The following is a 6,000-nucleotide window of genomic DNA, read 5'->3' as shown; positions in this document are numbered from 1 at the left end:
GTAGTGATAACAGCACTTAATACATTAATTACATTAAATACATTGAAGATCATAAGGTGCTCACCTCCCAGATGAGTATTTAAGGCAGTGCCTGCAGAATTCCCAAACATTCTCTTTCTTAAGCTCTATGGAATTACTGCACCCGAAGCTTCCTGCTGTACGTGGTCTCAGCATTTGTCCCCATTCAAATGAAACAGGAGTGAAACGCTCTCTGTTGGATGGTGCAGTATTTTACACTGTCCCCCTGAGGATGCCCCCAGCCTCCAGGGCAGTGTACGAAACAACAGCGCAGTAAAAGTGATGGTAAAGGAAGCACACCCATGAGAACAGGCTATATCACTGCTTCCTGCTTGGACTCTGAGAAATCCCTCACCTATTCCTTCAAAGAAGCAGTATAAGATTGAAAAACATTTGTGCTATGTAAGCTTGGAAGGATCAGGGATGACATCTTCATTGCTTCAATTTTCATTAGCTGCAGGTCATTAAACAGGCATTTGTGGGCGTAATTCCATGTATATAAAACCACTGAAACATTCATTACACACAAAATGAGTGAAAATAGACCCCAGTCATTTCTGCGTGTGACATTTTGCGTTATAGTGATGACCAAAGGATTTTGTCTTGCCCCCTTCACCTGTTAGCTGATGTACACCAGTATTTATGCCCAGGTCTAGGTAAGTCTTATGACTTTTTATCACTTGTAAAGTAAGAGAATTTCCAGAGTATTTGTAGCTCACCCACAGGAAACTGCATCCAGGTAATAATAAGGTATCAACCAACCCAATCAGTCTCTGAGCCATCAAGAAATTTCTTTTAATGAATTTAAGACTAAACTAGGTTCGATTAGTGTGCAGCTGCCAATTAAATAGCCTTAAATCAGTGGAATGAGTTGCCTGGAGAAGCTGTGGCTGCCCTATCCCTGGGTGTGTCCAAGGCCAGGCTGGAAGAGCCTTGAAGCAACCTGGGATAGTGGAAGGTGTCCCTGCCTGTGGCAGGGTGTGGAATGAGATGAACTTTAAAGTTGCTTACAACCATTCCATGATTTCTTCCTACATGACTCTTGTGTCAGTCAACACAACACTAAGCAAAGGAAAGAAAGAATTTGCTGAGCTCATATATTTAGTATTAGCACTGCAACTTCCAGCATGCAATAGTGGGACCAAGAATAACTTGGTATTCTTGGAGGAAGGGCATTGGAGAAAATCAAAAAGTCAAAAAAACTCTTGCAAACAACATGTTTATGATGATCAGTTTCCCCCAGAGCAGAACATGGAAAAGACAGAGCTGATGATGCCTGATTGCCTACTGAGAGCTACAGACCTTGCACAACAAAGTTAGATCCAATCTACAGAGCTGTCAGTCTGACAGCAGTAGCAGAAGTTTTTCATGAGGAAGGTTCTGCTTATGGGTCTCTAATCTTGGGCAGCCACAAGCTTCTTGGGCCATTTTTTTTTTTTTTTTAATAAGCTGCTAAAGTTGGGAAGTGAAACCTTTATTTAAACAATTAGATAAAGTGCTAAGCTTTCAAAAAGACTTGATCATATACAGAGTGACATCAATGGGAAACGTTTCTGTGTCTGGATACATAAATCAGAGTTTTGTTAGGTGGTTGGGACATGCTAAAATTGCCTTCTCAGTGGAGAAAGGTCTTGAAACTTTTTCTAAACTCCAAGTAGCAATGAGAAAATATTTAGTTCTCAGCTTGTTGTAATCTATTCGAAGGAAGATTTGAAGCTCAAGAGCTCAGGCAACATGCATTGTATTCATTCAAAGCTTGGAACTGTATAGCCAAGTCCAATAACATTGTAAGATTCCAATCGAATAGGTCAAAAATTATGATCTTAAAAGCAGTTCAGTTACAACATGTAAGTTATTTTTTAGGAAAGAAAAGAAAAATAACTGGTTTTAAAAGATGTTATTCTTAAATGTTTTAGATGAAAGAACATGGAAGAAGCCAAACAATTCCTTCTTGTGCTACTGGGAAAAGGAAAATCAAAAGAAAACATATCACCTCACAATAGCACCTCACGTCCAGACCAAAACATATTCTTAATTAGAATGGAAAAAGAAAATGAACAGGGAAAAAAAAAAGTTATAGTCCCAGAGAGTATCATGCTAGGAGAACATTAGGAAGAAAATGACACACATTTCCATAATGCGTAGTGCTTGGCTGTGATTTTGCTGAGAGGCATAAAGGACTTGGAGCCTACACAAAACGTGTAAGGACATCAAAGCATATTTTAGCATCCAAATCAGAAGTTATTCCTCTCAGTGTCAGCTGGCATTTAAGGAAACATCAGCCAGCCAAGGAGGTGAAAAGAAGAGCAGCAGTGGCAGAAAGAGTTTCCTAATAATTCCTGGAGGAATATAAGGTGCTGTTCTACCTTGGGGTGCTGGCTAAGCAAAGGCATTTTTCCCTTGAAGGAAATACTTCCTGTCTTTTCATTCTGCATTAAAAAATAAAACTGCATTAAAAAGCACTGCCTTAGACAACAGAAGTGCCAAAACTTCAAGTGGAAAAAATGCCTTGGCTCCAGTTGGAAATATACAGAAAACCCCAAAATTTACTCTTTTGAAATAATGATGTGTGGTAATATCAAAACAAAAACAGATGTTAATGCATTTTGTGTTACCTCCACCTGCAGCCTGTCTATGTAGACTCTTTTAGAGAGTAGAAGATGAAACTCACTATATTCATTTAGGGAAAATAAAACCAACAAAATCCTTTGGCAGGTTGCTGTTAGCTGAAGGGCTCTCTCTTTAATTGGTATAAATTTATATAAATAAATAACCATCACCATACATGGATGACTAGGCATGATAATAGAGATGTTTCCTTTTGAGGTTAAGACTGTATTCTTTGCAACACCAAATAAACCAGGCAGCTTGTAGGAGCAGGTTGCTCCTTCCTGAATTGGACTGGAAATGTTCACAAATCATATTCTGCTAACCAAGATCCTTAAGGCAAGGGATGGAAAAGGGCTGTGGTTTCCAGGAGAGCAAAATAAAGGACTGCTCAGCCTGTGTTTTTAGGATTGGTTATCAGAACAGCATATAAACAATTTAAAGCTATACTGGTCGCCCAATCCATATTTTTCATGCATTCTGCAGGTAAACATTACATGAAGTATAATTTATTTAAAAAGGGTTAAAATAATATTGATAGAGCTAAAATCTGCCCTGCATTATGTATAGCTCAGCTGGGTAGGATTGCACGATACTTGTATAAAAGAAACCAATCTGGCTGGGAGGATTTTTTGTAATGGTTTGTATTAAAAATATACCAGCTTTGATTTATGATGCACAGGTAGAGCAGGGACCTCAAACCAGGCTCTGTGAGGTGTTCCTGTGCCTCCACCAGCCCAGAGCCCAGCTACACCAGCCCCCTGCTTCCCTTGTCTGTTTCACTCAGTGCTGCCTGACCAGTACCAACAGCTGCAGATAAAACCTTCATCACACGTAAGACTATTTTCCACCTCCTGGAAACTGGTGTTTTGTTGATATTTTTTCTTGTTGCGACCTTCTGAGCTCACCTTTCTGCTCCGGGCAGAGCATGTGTACACACAGGATTATGCACACATGTATTGCCATGTATGGGTGGCTCTTTTCCTTCCCAGAAGAGAAGGCATTGAATCAGCACAATAAAATAGGCTGAGTTGACAGTTCCATGGACAGTTACTTCAGAGAGACCTATCTCTTTCTGAAAAAGGGAAAGATGTGAGTAATCTCTCTGATATTTTTCATTACAAAAAATTTCATCTTAATTTAACAGGTTCTGCAGCTGTTGGAATCTGATTTAATGCTCCTCATGCAACACAGAATGAGACAACAAAGCAGGTTTTGCATGGCAGTTAAATTATTCCAGGTAATGAGAGGTTCTCTAAACCAGGTACCACTCCTCAAGTCTCTGTGCCACCTCCACAGTGGTTTTGAGATTCCTGCTGGATGCTTCAGATTAAATTTGTGGTTTCACTCTCTCTGGGAAGTTCATTGCATTCTCAATGCCCATGCTGTGCACACATAAAGGCCAGGGGGTGAAGTTTTCTCTAAGGCTTATGTGTTTAAGTTTTGTCCAGACCATAAGGAGGTGCCTTGTGCCTCTCTGCTGAGAGCTCAGACAATTCTTAGCTGTCCAAATGCCCTTCTCTTCATTTGATGAACAAAACTTCAATGTTTCCTACACTGGCACTCTACATTTATGTGAGTTACCATGAATTCCCTCTGATCAACACGTTTGCTCACGGCCTTACTTCACTAATGAAAAGATCAGGTTGTTTTCCACTTTATTTGAGTTTCTTCAGTGCAGTTAATAATGACAACTTTTCATGCATTACGTGTAAAACTATTCTTCACTCTTTTACAGAATTAGAAGGGGTACACAGCTTTATCCTATTTTTCCTCAAGGTGTTCTCCCTTGCAGGTTAATTACTTTTTCATTCCTATCCTTTGCCTGGGTTATTTATAACAGTCACCCAGCACACCCATTATAATCAGTAAATAGAAATAATCTCTTCTACTTCTTATTTGTCTCTCTTGACTCCATAATTTTCAGAAATCTTTTTGAATACCTCATTCTGCAATTTACAAATTAAAACCACCAATTTATATGGCCCCACCAGGTTTAACTGTGTAGTGGGAAAAAGAGTCAGTACGTCTTCCACGGCTGTTCTACTTGCCTTTTCACCCATCACCTTTCCAATAAGGCTTCTCCATTTGCCAGACCCAGGATCTGTTCTTTCACCCTTGATATTTCTCCACTGCTTACAGACACAGAAATCCCTGCATGTTTTCTTCAGCATGTACAAGGGGAGCTGCTAAACTCTCCCTAAAAGTACAATGTCACAACAACACAGAGCTTGAAGGGACCAAAACAGACCAATGTGTTCTGTCCCCAGCAAAGTAAAAGATCAAATGTATCTTTCCCAAAGGCTTTCACTTTTTCTTAAAAGCATCCAAAAACACAGAGCAGTAGCCTGTACCTTGTTCCTATTTGACCTACACAAAATTATGAAATTATGAAAATTTTATTCATTACTTTAGATCTGATTTGCTTCTTTAAAAGGCTACATAGAAAAAAATGTGGGATTTCTTCTTGCTATTGAAAAACAATCTATTAACCTTCTCTTCTTCAAGCTAAAAAACCTTCTCTCTATATTATTCCCCCAGTAATCTTATCTAAATTCAGATAATTTTTACAAGTTCTCAAAATCAGATTGAATTCTCATTCTATCATGCCATGTACTTGCTTTGTGTTTCTCTGCAGAGCTCCTTTTACCACCTATATGGGCAACCATCCACTGAAGTAATTCATAATAAAATTAAATCCTCTCTTGGAAGAGACTCTAATTAGACTCCTGGATGCAACCTCTTCACAGTCTGTCAGTTTTCTACTGATAGATGATGTAAGGACACAACAGTTGAAGAACAGTTGTGCAGCTAAACTGCACTTGAATTGTTCTTATTTGCTTGTGAGAATGTCACAAAGACCAAGTATAAAGACATATTAAAATCAATGTCTCTCACATCTGTCATCCTCTCTACCTATGAGCTACAAGGACATCATCTTGTGCTTTGCCAAATCTGCTATAATTGTAGTTTCATTACCACTCAGAAATATAAACTTTTTTTTTTAATTTGCAATTTTTTTCTACAATTTCTTTGACAAATCAATGTTAATATCCTCCGAAATCCATTTTTATTAATTTCAAGGGTGCTTGTTAGGTTTTACTCCTTTAAGTCATCTAGACCTCCCTTTTTTCCAAGAGTTATTAGGAATAACTGTTTTTACTGCAGAGGTTGTTCTGACTGGTTTCTAAAATGTTGCAGAAACTAAGATAGTAAATAATGTCATTGCATTCAGATCTGAATATCAAGCTAACAAAAAAAAAAAAAAAAAAAAAACACAACAAACATTAAGCACTGACCATGAATACTTGGTCTCCCTGCAAAATTTCCCTCATCTCAGCATAATCTCCTTTTCTAACAGATTCTTCCTATTAT

Source organism: Vidua chalybeata, chromosome Z (genome assembly GCF_026979565.1).
Source record: "Vidua chalybeata isolate OUT-0048 chromosome Z, bVidCha1 merged haplotype, whole genome shotgun sequence".
NCBI lineage: Eukaryota > Metazoa > Chordata > Aves > Passeriformes > Viduidae > Vidua > Vidua chalybeata.
Note: the sequence above shows the minus strand (reverse complement) of the source record.